We start from the raw sequence: 15093 nt of genomic DNA, 5'->3' as shown, positions 1-15093 counted from the left end.
GCTCCTGTACTTGGGAATTAATTGTAAATGAACTCTTTGACCATAGATGACGGTTTGTTCTTAGAGGTACCATGTAAATGTGTTAATGGAGTCGGGTCAAGATGTCTCCGAACAACAAACCTAATAATTTAAAACTCCACACCTCAGAAACAACTCGTCTAATAAACCTTCCACTTTCCTTTCACTCATCCAAGAAACTCTTGCTTAAACAGATTTCATGTAAAAAATAAGACCAGTGAAGCTTATTCTTTTTTTTTTTCTGATTACTGGATTTTAATTGAGTTTTTCTGATTTTTTTTTTCTTTACCTCAGGATGTTTGTCCCATATGCAGCAGATACCCTTTTGTGATGTTCATTTCATAGTAGACGTCTCATTGTTCTTCACTTTCAAGGATGTTCTAAGAGATTCCAAAGACTGAAGTAGGAAAGGGTTTTCCAAATGTCAGAAGCCACAGTGAACGTGCAGGTGAGCAAGGAGTTTCTCTTTCAAGTTTTCAAGAGTATCAAAATCAGTTTCCAAGGAGGAATAACTTACCAGTGTTTTCTATGGGAAAAAATATGATTCTTTTCCCAAACTATGAGCATTTGTAGTAAAATATTTAAGGTAGTGAATAAAAGCAAACTGAGATATACATTAAATTCTGGAAGTAATACTTTGGTCATGGCTGTAACACGTGCATTATATAAAGTACTGACAAAGTGATGACTTGATGAAGTAGGTAATAGTACATCATAGGTTGTGTTCTATCCCAGACAGAGGAGGACATCCTGGAAGACCTTGACTTAATTCTTGGCTCTGTCACAGTCCTTTTATGTGACCATGGACAGGATGTTTCATCTGACAGTGACTCAGGGTTTTTTATTCCATTGATCTATCTTAGTTTCATTTGGTTTATGCACCCTGTAAGGAGGAAATGCCTTGCTCTGTGCCCCACTATGAAAAAGAAACTTGAAAAACAATAATGTAATGTAACTAAATGTTACCATTTGAAGAGGCTGACTCAGTTCAGTGAGTAGAGTGATGAACTCTGAAGGCTATGTACTTCGTGATGCTGTGTGTGGTCTGAAATCTTATGCAGAGACAGATTGAAATACTGGTATTTTAATGAAGCTTTAGGTATGAGGAATAATACACTGTCATATAAAATGACGGTAGTGAGTTATTTTGCCAATTTACAAGTCCCCATAACACTGTAAACAAAAATTAAAAAGCCCTACCCTTGGAAGATTTTGAAAAAGAATCAAATCACACAAACCCCTTGTATTTGAGAATAGCCTAAATAGAAGAGTTGCAATATTATCACAATAATTTCAAAGTAAAAGGATAAAGCTAGGAAGCCAAGTATTTTATAATGAATGCAACATATAGCTTTTAAACAGGGCTAACATATGGACCACTAATGTGAATGTGAATGCAAATTAGATACTTTTGATTGCTTGAAATAAAGTCAGCAGAATCCAGGCTTCAAAAAGCAAATTGTGTGGATTTAACTACCTGAGTGCCACAGAAAGAATACTGTTCCTACAATATTTCCATATGAAACAAGGTAATGAAGCTAATTAAGATAATTCTAAGACAAGCTGCCCTAGATAAGTTGAAGATGAATTGTATGGTTTTCTCTTGCCATTCTCCCCCCTCCCCCCTTCCCCTTTTGGTTTACCTGGATTTCTCAACCCTGGTTTGTTTAACCTTTTGAGACTGTTCTCTGCTAATTTTGTCACCCAAAGCTACAGGTCCATTACTGGTATCTGTCATTTTTAGAGGTGATACAGCTTGCTGCAAATACATTGCTTTTGTGGAGAATCATGGAATCGAAAGTAACACAACTGGTACTGGCTGGAGTAAGCAGTCATTGGGAACTCCTCAGCTCATAAAGTATGATTTAGCAGATAGTTTGATTGGGCTTCTAACATGCTCTAGTTCAGTTAAATAAAGGGAGAAGATTGGAGGTTGCTTTAACCTTGAAAGTGCTTGCATAACATAGCACAGCAGGACATACTTTGCATCCAATGCTGCTGGGCTATGAGCAATTGGGAAAACTGGAAATACTTATTTTCTCCATGACCCATTGGCCTTCATGCAAAAGCAGTAAGATGCTCTTGGTGAGAGGGGAAATGAAGTGCCTACCAGGCTACCTCTGGCATTGCCTGTCCCTATGCAGCAGCTATATCATACCCTCACTGTGAGCAACGACTTGCAGGTACTGCAGGAGCTGCTGCTAGGATCTCTTGGGTGATGGATGCCCATGGAGCTGCACAGTCTGCAGGGGGAAGACCCTGGAGCCTGGGTGCTCAGACATCTCCATTCCTGCTCCATGTCCTGCTTGCCTGTTTTACAGCAAAATCTACAACCTTTTTATGTCAAACCATCTTTCCCTCATCCAGGGACACCAGCTATCCTCCAAACTGCTGTTTCCTGCAGCTAAACCAGTTCTTTAGCTCCCCTCACAGCCAGTGTTGCCTGACCATGGTAAACAAGACCACACACACACACATTTACTGATGATACTTCTGCAGCTGTGCTGGGTACTCCCCTGATGCCTTCCTACCGCATCTGGAGATCTTAATGCATTAGCAGCCTAAGCTGTTTATTAACATCCTTCTCATGCTTGACCCAGGCACATGGGTACCTTAGCCCAAACCGCTGCAACACCTGCCAGATCTGGGGCAGTTGCGTTAACTTCCTCTCATTGCCGTAACTTGGGGAAGGGTGTACTGATCACAAACTGAAGTTTAAAGGAAGAGGAAAGTGACTAAATGAGCTCATTTACATGTTTGCCAATCACTTGCCAATTTGCAAATATGTGAATTAGCGCATTCTGAAATTTGCATAAATTCACACATGGAGCTGTGCAAGACTTGGCAGCTATGAAACAAAAGAGAAAAAAATGTATTAATGGCTGTGCAAAAAGGAAAGGAAACTGGTTCCAGAATACAAATGCCCTTATGACTATATGAAGAATGGAGAAATGGCTTTTGAGCCTGAGATTGCTTGTCAGTTTCAGGACTCGTGAAAACAGATGCAACTCTGTTAATATTGCTGTACCCAATTATTTAAGTCCTGAAATTGGGCTTTGTGATTCAGAGCCTTGATTTGGGCCCTCTTCTTTCTTGGGAAACCATGAAAAAACAGTTGTGAAAACTAGGAAAAAGAATTCTGATGAAAAGTGCTCTGCACGAGGCTTTCTTTAGTGTTACTGAAGGGCTTGGGGGGTTATCTCCTACACTTCACGTTTCACACCAGCAGTACTCACCCCTGGCTGTGCACTTGCTCTCTGAAAATGCTTTTGATTAAAGCAAATGATGTTTCTAACATATGGCTGGTTTAGAATTTAAACTGAGCCTGAAGGGCTTCTGGACGTCTGTTTTTGCGCTCATTTCACGTGTGGGACTTAGCTAGTAAGACCACTGAGCTTAGGTGCAACCTGACTTGCAGTTTTCCTGCCTTCCTGAGAGTAAGCAGGTGTGTGGTGTTTGCAGCTTGATCAACCTCAGCTTGCAATCACTCTACAGGGCTCTGACTCTGACGCATGCGTTCACACCCTTACTTATTTCAGGGATGGCTGCGTGCAGGTGAACAGGTAATGAATAATCCTTGTTTTCTATGTCTTCCCAAGTGCTGCTGTCTCCAGCTAGTCAGCAGGCAAAACTGGCTGATGATATCAGTAAATGTCAATGACATGGGCAGCATCAGTCTATACCACACACTCTTATTAACAGAGGTGTAGCTCCCACAGATAGGTAGGGCAAGGTGTGAATTATGGCACATGTGGGTCTGATTTACGGCTATACAAGGCGTACCTGAACAGTATGTTATGCTATCAGAACTGGGCTTTTGTCAGTATATTCTGCTTACCTGTAAAGGTTGGATTAATTGCTACCCAAAAAGCACACTGTCACTTTCAAAAAATCATGATCCCTTTTGCTAGTCCCATATCCAGTTATTGTTACACAAGCTGCTTCCATCATTGGTAAGTCTGACCTCTGTTGTCAGCACCACGATCTTTTATGAGTTGAAAATTAAAGGCACAGAGCTGTGTGCAACGCAGTGATTTAGTATCAGTGTAAGGGGTCAAGGAAATCTCTTCTTTAAAAATGCTTTTTCATAAGCAACTGCTTTTTGGACTAGGATAAAAAATTGTTAGTTTGTCTGGAGTTTCCCAAACTCTTAAAAGCAATATTAAAAAAAGGGAAAGTCAAAATTGTTGTTGTAAGTAAACTTATTTTACACTAAAATTACCTTGTTTTTTTCAGAACTGTATTATTTTACAGAAAATGTTTGGGATTTTTTGTATTATTAATATACAAATAATCCTTAGGAAATTTAGGAAAGCAGGAGAACTATTACATATCGTAGGTTGACTTTTTAAAATTCAACTGCAAATGACTATCTTCATCCTGAAGTGACTTGATACCGCAGACTTCAGGACCTTGCTAAAGTGTTTTGGATCATTAGATGCACAGCTTTCACAGGTTTGCTTTTTCTTAGCTAAAAATGGTTGGAACAAGTTAGTCTTCGGATACCCCTGTTACAGGATATATATACTCTATGTTCAATATATACAGTGAAATATAATTAAAATATTTTAATATATTAATGATATGTATTAATGTTTAGTATATATGAAATACATTTAAACATATATGCATGAAATGTATTAGTTATATGTGATATATTAATATAAGTAGATTTATATTTCATTGTATATTGCTATATGTCACGTATAATGAATTTTTATTCATTATTTACTGTTACATATTATTCATATGTTCATTATTATTGTATATTATTATATGTTATATAATATATATATTTCAAGAGCTGTTTATTAGGCAGTATGTGAGGGTATGATATACAGGGGAGAGATGGTATAAAAATCAGGACTCTGCTTTGCTTCCAAAATATCTTCAAAGTCTCATTGGTTCTTCCCTCCTTGATTTGATGTCATCCTCCATGCTGAACATGTTTAGACATTAGGGTCACAAACTACCTTGTAGACTACAGTAATTAATCTAATAATACTCCCTTTGGTGTGAATGACACAATTGGAAATTTGTCCAGGTAGAGACAATTATGTAGAAGCTGAAAAACATAGTCCTTCTGTCCCTGAAGTGACACAGTACTTATCTGCCACTGTTCCTACATTTCTTCTTGTGACAGTCAGCATCTATTTCCATTTCCCTCACTTTATTCACTTTCAAGTCATGAATAGATTAGAAAATTCTGCCGTTGCCTCCCTCCCTTAAAATGCAGGAAAGCAGAGCTGAGCTGATTCACTTTTTAAAGATCATTTAATTGCCTTAATGAGTTTGCTTGATTTTTTCAAATCTCCCATGAAATCATAGCCTGAAGTTGAAATGGTTTTATTTGCCTTGGAGAAAATATATACACTTTGTACTAAGCAGGAAGTTTACATGTGTAAAAACATGTGCCAAAGCAGTCTCAGCCTCCTATGTCCACAGCAACGATGAGGGGACACCCGTACTGCCCTTAGCACCTGATGATGTGCAAATGTATATTCTAGTTTGCAGGCAAGAAATGCCCAAGATTTTCACCAGTGCTAAGTATTCTCAACCTGAAGCAGAGAGGAGCTGAAGGAGTGCAATATCCTGCCAGAATAAGAGCATGTTATGCAAAACTATCCATGCAAATATTCGTGTTTGGGGTGGTCAGATCTGGGTAATTTGTTCTTGTATAGGTTTTATTTCTGATCCTCTGTAAAGAGATTCTCTGTTCTTCAGAAGGGAAGGGAAGATGGTACCCTGATGCCCTGATTCAGACTTCCCATGTGGTCTGAGCAGGTCATTTATCTTTCCTGAGACTTTATTGTCCACCCACCTAAGAAAAACGTAGTGCATAAAGATAAATCCATTAGAGGTTGTGGGGTGCTCAGAAGCTGTTAGAATCATAGAATGGTTTGTGTTGGAAGAGATCTTAAAGTTCATCCAGTTCCAGCCCCCTGCCACAGGCAGGGACACCTTCCACTAGAGCAGGTTGCTCCAAGCCCCATCCAACCTGTCCTCGATCACTGCCAAGGGATGGGGCATAACGGAGGTGATGTGTTTTAAGACTATTGCAGAAGTAAGTGAAACTGGCCATTGGGTATGCATAATCTCCATACCTTTCAAGTAGGTAGGTTAAATCTGGATAAAGGTTGCTGGTTCGATGTCTGAAACAAATAAATGTCAGTGGGTCTATCTATGCTTGCAGGCTTTAAGACTTCACTTGTTTCTCCGGGCTTTTTGAATTAAACCACAGGAGATTTGGTTTGCATTTAGGACTAGGAAGGATCCTATCTGCAAGTGAGGCACATAGCAGACGTGGAACTGCTGTGCAATCACTTAAAATACCACTCTATAATAATTTTGGAAATCCCATCTGTAATCTTATCTGTGAGACAGAATATCATTCTGCTGAGACACAGGATTTCCCCACATGTAGACATTACCCTAGCTGAAGAGGGGCATACTGGATAACCAAGCAAGAAATTGATCCAGTGGATCTAGATAAGCATCTTCCCAGCAAACTTGTGGGGGCAATTATTAAATACAGGTCTGTGCTCAGGGTTGCAGCTGAGACTGTTTTGTAAAAGACCATAAGGGCACAAGCGATTAAATAGTGATTTGTTCCCATAGCAGGAACAAATGGGAGGGACTGAGCAGTGTCAGAGAGTCTCAAAGCTATGTGGGGCCATGTGAGAGCACAGGATCCCAATGACAAAAGCTGACCCAAGGCAGGTAACCTGAGAAAACCCTATAGTGGGCTTTTGTGGTTCCTGTAAGGTGAAACTTCTGTGAGACCAGTAACATGAGCATTGTTAGTATATTTTAGAGAGCAAGGGAGGAAAAGCAGTGTTGAGCAATGTCTGCTTTGCCTTTTTACCTGCTTCCTGGCCAGTTGTATTACTGGGATTTTGATAGCAGGAGCTGCAAGCTGCGGTGATGGTCACCTTACCTTCATTTGCTTTGGTGTGAGGGTTGCTGCACATAGGGCCACCAGCAGCCAGGCCTGGCGCTTGGGTCTGTCAAAACCCCTTGCTGTAAGGCTTCTGTGGTATCAGCTGTGCAGCACAGGACCTAAAGCAACTCCTCTTTCTCTCTTTCTTTATTCTGTTTCATCTTGTCTAAGAAATAAAAGACTGCATTTCAAGTGCAAGAAAGCACTTAAGTGTGTATTTACAATAGCTTTACATATTTAATAAAAGCATTTCACAATGTTTTTGATGCTTTAGACTGTCACAGTAAGAACACTTTTAATAATGTTTTCTTCTTTAGTACTTCAGTGCTGGCCCTTCCTGTCTTGATCACGATTAGAGGAAATAAGGGTAAGAAATAAAAACCACTCAAACGCAACCCTTTACGCTTCCCCAAAGGTCTGTAATCTGGTTTGTTTCAAGTTCAAATAGAAGTTTGTGTCATTTCATATTTAACAGCATTGTTTTCCCTTCTCTGAATTAATTCATCCTGGAGGCAGAATTGTCTTTGGATCTTCCTCGACTGCTTTTTAACATGCTCATAGAACATACAGTATTTTAGTGATGCTCTGCCTTTTTGAACAGCTGCCTGTAGCAGAGGTCTACTGAGTTTAACCTCTGGTCTCTGAAATTAATGAGTGTTCACACTTTGCTCTGTATTCAGGTTGGACTAAATGATGACAGTAGTTGCGATGAAAAAAGTACATTTACTTTTGTATTTAAATTCCATAGCTAACCATGCAGTGAAGTGCTAAACTGATGTGGGGCATAGAGGACACTAATCAGACTATGACAGCTGTATTTCATAGCAAGAGTGAGCCTAGCATGTTTCCTTGACAGAAATACTGGCACATGAGCTGCCCAGTAAGTGGCCAGTATTTGGGGACATCAGATCTGTTGCATGTAGTAAACACTGCATGAATCAGGCGTACCCTGGAAGTGACAGATTCAGTATATATGGACTGTCGGGTTTATCTATACTTGCTCATTGCTCTTCACCATAAAAACAAGCATAAAAATTTCTGTTTCAAGCAGCAGGAGAAGACAGGTCTGAGGGACCCCAAAACCAGAGCAGCTTTATGCAAATATTAATTGTATGGGTTTTGTTTGCAGGTTATTTAACTACTTTAGAGATTGTTCACTGGGTGGCAGTCCCTTTTTCATCTTTGAAAGGAGCAAAATCACCATGTGGGGACAAGTGAAAAAATGATAAGAGGCTTTGCTTGCGCTGCTCCACGCAATGCACCTAGAATTGTATCTGTGCAGCTTTAAAATTTAATTGAACATCTTTTAAACTCAGATAGAACAAATGTCAAATGAAAAAAGATTGGCATCCTTACCGAAAGCATAGGATGTAGCAGCCAGAAAGAGTTTCTGCAAATCTTTTGTGTAAATGATGGCACTGCTATTGTTGGCATTGCTATTTGAATTATTGAAATGCTTGATGGTTAAGTGGGAGAGACGTTTTGATTCCTCTACAGGTATTTAGCAATAAACTTTATAATGTCTATATACTGAATATTATATAGATCTAATTTTATATACACAATACAAACAAGTACTGTGGTTAGATGAACGCACAGACTGGGTAAATGAAGATACTAAGGAGTAATTGCTTTTCTTGTGACCTTTGAAGTGTATCCCTCAGCATTTGCAAATAACACCATACATGTGAAAATGTATATTCTACAGATGGGACTTCAGTTTTTAAAAGCAAGCCAATACAAAATGACTGCCACAGTATTAGGGGATCATGATCTCAAAATCTTCTTTCATAGGTGTACCAGTCATTGCTTTCCTTACTGTCTGCTACCAGTTAAACCTATGTCCTAGTTATGCTACCTATGTGGAGAGAGCAAGTTCAGGTAGGTTGCACCCAGCTGCGGAATTTGAGTTTGCTTGTCAGAAATAGCTAGTACTCAGGTTTTCCAAATGATGTGCTTTATTTTTTAACCTAAGTTCAGTGGGATTTGATCAGTTGAGCTTACAACCAGCCTGTTTGCTGCCCTAAAAGCATGGCATTCCACAAGGACACAGTGATGATGCTGTAAGAGTACCTCATTTAGCACAAGAAGGGAGCTTTCTTCCTCAAAGAGTCCCCCTGAAAGAGTAACATGTGCCAGTCATGCTCCAGCCACGAACAAGCTTAGGCCTGACCAGGACAGGCCACTGCAGTGTCGGGGGAAATGTGAAGGTGTCACAGGCTGTGCTTAAAAGCCTTGTAGCAGGATGGGAACAGCTGTCAAAGCACCTGCTTGTAAGTTGGACCTTGCAATGCAAGAAGAAAGAATTCTTCTTCCCCAGTGAGCTTATGTTCGGAGGCAAGAAATCTATGCCGAGGAAGAGGAAGCAGGACTGTGTTGGCTGGTGAGAGCTGAATGCTCTAGGCAGAGCTGGAAAGGATAAGCGTTTCTAGAGTTTTCTCCCATCAATTAGAAATGCAGAGGAAAAAAATAGCATTGTTCTCTCACTAAGTATTTTTATCCCATAAGAAAATGAAAGAATTGTTGCTGAACTTAAGTCCTTCAAAATGATTTTTGTACCAAGTACCACAGGTGAAATTACTGGTTCCAGACAGTATCAGTCCTTTATGATTCTAGTGTGCTCTAAGGTAAATATGTTATTAGTACTTAATGCCCTGTTTTGTTACAGTATTGAGCAGCTATGGTGGCTTTCCAAACTCAAGTTCTTCTATTTGTATGAGAGCATTAGGAGTGGGATGCATCCCATTCACTCCAGCTGTCTGGAGTGCAAATTTCTGTGCCTGAGATAGTTAACCTGTGTCCCCTTGCAGTCAGTCATTTGGATGAAAGACTCCTGCTCTAGATGTCTGAGATTCATGGGTGTAATATTCCTTTTAGATTTCCTGTAGGCAAGATTGGTGGGTTTTATTTTTGCTATTCCACTCCTCCTGTTTCTGAACTCTATCACTAGGTAAACCCTCTCTCCCATCAGAAACTCGATACTCCCATATGCTGTTATTCACAAGAAGTTTGTACTGATTTCGTTTATAAATATACTAACAGTAGTTTATATGTGCTAGCTGAAATATATTTAGCATTTTTCTAACTCTTAAAGAGCTCAAATATTTGTTTGTATTGATGGATGAGTGAAAACTGCACATCTTTTCTTCCCCTCCTAGTTCCCCATAGCCTGGGGGAGAAAAGGCAAGCAGTTATGCTTCTTAACTTTTGGAAGTTTTATGCCTCTACTGTCACCACAACCTGTGGTGTAGATATTGAGAAGTCTTTTGCAGTCTTTGTGATAAAGGCAGTTTTTAATGAGACATTTGTTGGAGAAAAGTGAGATACTTGTGTGAATGTTCTCAAGTCCAGGGAATGCACAGGAGATATTGCGATGGGATTTGGTTGCAAATGCAGCACCAGATTGGAGGAAGATGACCTCCCATTTGAGGTAACATCACTTTCTCTTTTTCTTGATCTTCTGTTCTCCCCAGGCATTCAGAACCTATGAGTCAAGCCTCAGAAGAACACCATGAAAAGGAATAGAAAATAACTGACTTGGCATGCTTTTCATTTCTCCATTCACAGTTGATTTTGCAAGCTTTTTCTTTTAATGAGGACCACAAATTCACTTCCTGTTCTTGCAGAGCAGCTTAGATTCTTAAAGATTCACAGGACTCCAGTAGCTAGAACTTCAGGAATAATATTGTGATACATTCATTATAACTGTGATATATTCATGGGAGCTAGCAGCTGTGAAATAGATTTGGAGCTGAAAGTGTAAGTGTGACCTTCCGCTTTCTGTAAGTGGAAATACTTTAGGCTAATTGGCCTGTAGTCTCCTTCCCTTGGGGTACTTTACTGGGTCAGGGATGGAGCATAGTCTCCTGCATTGCCTCTACATCCAAGTCCAGCTCTTGGTTTGAGGTTGTCCTGGAATGTTCCCCCTCATACTGGTTTCTGAGGATCTCTTTTCTTGATTGCACAATCAAAAGGTCCAGGGCTCCCTCTGTGGTGGGAGCTCAGGCAGCCCAAGAAGGACACAAGTACCACTTCCAGTTTGGAATGTACACACACACTTAAAGGCGTGATCTCTGAGCAGCAGTGGGACTTGTCATCATAATTTCTTGTGTGCCACAGTGACCATTTACATTTTGCAAAAAGCTGTCCCTACAGAATGAATTTTCAGCTTTGGGGAAATATGGGCAGCTTTTTTATAGTTTTATAATAATTTATCAGCCTCTCTCCTGCAGTCCTTTGCTGGCTGGCTGGCTGCTCTAAAAGCACACAATCAACAAGAGAGCAGTGAACAGAAATGTTTTCAAGAGCAGATGGGATGTACCTTCAAAACCCAGGATTGTCCCAGTGAAACTGGGACATCTGGCAACCCTAAAAAAACCCAAACTAGATGAAATGAAAATTATGAGATGGAGGAGCAGAAAAATATGTCTTTGCATTGATTAGTAGGCAAAGTAATTAATCTCCTTCAACTCCCCTTTCGGTCCTTGGTGTAAAACAAGGAGAAATAGGGGTATTATTGCTTTGCCAAGCATTAATTCCTGTATAGTGATTGTCGAGCAGTGTTTTCAGACTTAGAAGGGCTATTTCACATAATTTCCTCCTTTTTTCCTATTACCCCCACTAACAGTCTTGATGGCATTTGTAAACAAAACCTGCCCCTTGCTGTCTTTGGGGCTGGGTCTAACTCAATGTTTTTGTGTTGTCTTACAGGCACTTTGGACCAACTCAAGCCCAGATTTGCTGAGTTGCTGAGATTGTTATTGTGCAAGACACCAGCACATCCAAAGTCCAGTTTACAATTGACTTTCCATCCTGGGACTGCTTTATAACAAGTAAACATATATGGGCCTTCTCAAAACGCTAGACAGACAAAGTAGCATCACTTCTGTAGTTTCACATGCATCATCGCATCCCACAGTAGGTTTCAGGGTAGGAAGTTCACCATAATGCTGAATGTGAAAGATGGGGACAACTGATCTGTCCACTCAAGAAATTTCATATATCTTGCTAGAAAAATGTGCTAGAAGTCCGTATTAACTATAAAATTTTGTTCCTTGCATTGCAACAGTTTTGAAGTTATTTCTGTGTCATTAGAAGTAAGTACATGTTAATAGCAATTACACAGTGCAGTGGGGTCCTCGCCCATGTTGGGGTGTGGGGAAAAAATCATGTGTTTTTACAGATAAGCTCTGTGAGAATGTTAAACGATACTAGTTTTGTATTGTATTTCTTCAGCAGATAGCACAATATGTCCATAGTGGAGACTTGTCATTTCAGTAAAGGGAAAAACTACATAGTAGAGAGGTGTTTGGCCAGAAAGTGCAGATGTTTTAATGCAGTGTGACGGTGTAGAGGGAAATGATTTTCTTAGCATCTTGTCTCCCATAAGATGATAAGACAATACAAAAAGTCAAAGCTTCTTAATATCCAGCATAAGTGCACTTAATTCCTGCGTGATGTACTCTAGGTTACCCTGCTGTTGCAGGGGGGTTGGACTAGATGATCTTTTGAGGTCCCTTCCAACCCTTTCGGATTCTGTGATTCTGTGAATTGTATGAGGAAGAGTAACTATGAACTCTTTTCTTATACACATCTATTTATCAGAATCATTGTGTTACTCTCAACATTCATTTGGATAATTGCACATATTTTCCATTTCTCTTTGTTTCTGGTTTTAATTTACTACAAAATTCCCATTTTCCTTTGTTCCTATTGTTAATGTGTTGCATTACAAAAGGGTAACGCTTTCTTAGGTTCATGCCATCAGTGTGCCTAAACAGGTATTCCTTGTTTTTTAACTTTTTCCTTTTTTTTTTTCTTTTCCAAATAACAGATCTTACCTTTGCTGAAGCTAAAAACTTAAAACACACTCCCTTCCTAAAACACACCTGCCAGCATGCATTAGTTCATGGTTTGATCTTCAGGTGAATATTATGCATGTGTATGTCCTTGTGAAAGCAGTCTCTTTGTCAGACGCCCCTCATCAACAGCCGTGCCACCAAGGCAGTGTATGTGAGGGTGGGATTTGGCCTTCTGGGAAAGGAGTCACAGATGATGCTAGTACACACAAGAAAGAAAAGGGAGAAACAGATGGCTTCCATTTGCCCACTGCATTTTTTACTGAGACTTACATGAAGTTTTAGTGTTGCATAGGAAAGTTTTTCCCAGACAAATGCAATTTTTCATGAAAAATATTTCGGCCATCAGGTTTGCTTAAACTGACTGATCCCATACACACAAGTAATGTGAAAGCAGAGATTGTGTTGATATTTGACAGCACAGACTGAATTTGTTTTACCAAATTAAGAGCATTTGTTTAAGCTTTTTTAGCTTTCGTTATATCCAACCCCAGACTACTTGCCTTTATGAAGAATACCCTGGGCATTGGGACTGGTTTTAAGTTATTCCCTTAGATAAAAAGACAGAGGTTTTTATGAGCTCCTTAACTCATTCTAGTGTGAAAATGACCTCTGCTGGTGGAAATTTGCAAGTCTGTTCAATTAACCAAGTATTATCCAGGTCTTTTCATGAACATTTTTTTCCAAATGCTGTTATGTTGCTTTCTCAGTGTATTTTATTGCAGCAATCTTCAAGGGGGAACTGGAATATTTCAGAGATAATGTATGTTACAAGCTTGTCAGCTGTCTTCAGTACCAAAGAGACATAGGGCCAAGGAATATTAAGGAGAATGTCACCAATTCTGCAGCACTAAAGAAAAGACAGAGTGACCCCAAAATATTTGTTCTTATGTAAAGTATGTTGACTGTGAACCAATTCCTGTTGCATCCTTTCCTTAAAAGTAGTGAGCAGACTTCCAGCAAGGATAAAATTAGATCACATAAGTAATAGTAGTAGAATTATTTTACTCCTTTCTCCATGGAATATGGATTTGATTTGGAAGATCAGCATTCTGCAATTTCTTTCTAATCTTTCTGTAGGATCCTAGCTATTATGATTTGAAACATGTTTATAAAATATATAATTTTCTATCTCCTTTTCTACCTCTTCTAAAATACATTTAGTGAATGATAATAACCAACAAACTTTGCATGCGCAGTGGTATTAATGTATGTGCAGGTATGGAGATACAGATGATGGCCATATAGATTTTGTAGATCATGGCAGTTTTGACAATGTTAACTGAAGTCATAGTACCAATTTCAAGACACCAGCTCACTGTTTTCTGTCAGTGTCCACACACTTTTGTTATTCTCAAAGATATGAACATAACCAAGAAGAAAAGGGGGGGGTGTCTACTCACTTTTTTAGCCTCTGGGCCATGTTTGCTGGTTGTAACACAGTAGCAGGGTGGGAAAAGGGGATGTGAAAGCCCTGTAGGGTCTTTCTAAATGTGCTTCTTTAAAAGCAAGAAAACAAACTCCCAGCTTGTGAGAGCTTTATTCTCATAAGAATCTCAGTTTCAACATAACCCCATTTTTCACTGGGGAAAGAAAGTTCTTCAGAAACTTTCCAACCAGACATCTCTAGGGAGCAGGGACAGGGCAGGCCCTGTCGTTTCTATGCTGTTTTCCCAAATTGTCTTTAGCACTATGACTTGGACTCTCCCACGTGATAAAAAGGATGCAGAAAAGACATAGCAAAAGTTCAGAATGTGCAAGAGAGCACATATTAGTTGTTTCCCCACCCAGATTTGTTATTTGCCATGTTTCCATCTAACTTCACAGAGAATGCTGGAAAATACATACTTTCAGTACTTCTAATTTTGTACTCTCCCCGTATGCACCCATAGAAAAGCAGACACATGCACACATGCAAATAGCTCCTTATTAATTGCTGTCCTGTTGAAAAATGTTCTCTTCTTTTTTTGTCTAGTATTCTAGAAATAGCTCTGAGAGGAATAGTTTCACTTCAGTGTCACAGGTCACCAACAAAACTTTTCTATTTGATTTGTACAGACGGCATCTGTGGCTTTAAATATCTGAGGAAAAAGCTGAATTATTTGGTTTAATTATTTAAAGGAAAATTTTAAAGATTACTGCAGAAAATTTGACACAAAATATCCCACTAAAGGGCTGAACCCGGCTTGCTTAGTTTCAAGGATAAGCCTGTCTTCATCAGCAAAACAGTGGAAGCTGAGCTTAATTCTAAGGACACACTTTGCTGCTTCCAAGCCT

The sequence above is a fragment of the Neopsephotus bourkii genome, unplaced genomic scaffold (assembly GCF_033783945.1).
Source record: "Neopsephotus bourkii isolate Nb327-2 ecotype Australia unplaced genomic scaffold, CSIRO-AGI_Nbou_v1 NB_1655, whole genome shotgun sequence".
NCBI classification, from domain to species: domain Eukaryota; kingdom Metazoa; phylum Chordata; class Aves; order Psittaciformes; family Psittacidae; genus Neopsephotus; species Neopsephotus bourkii.
Note: the sequence above shows the minus strand (reverse complement) of the source record.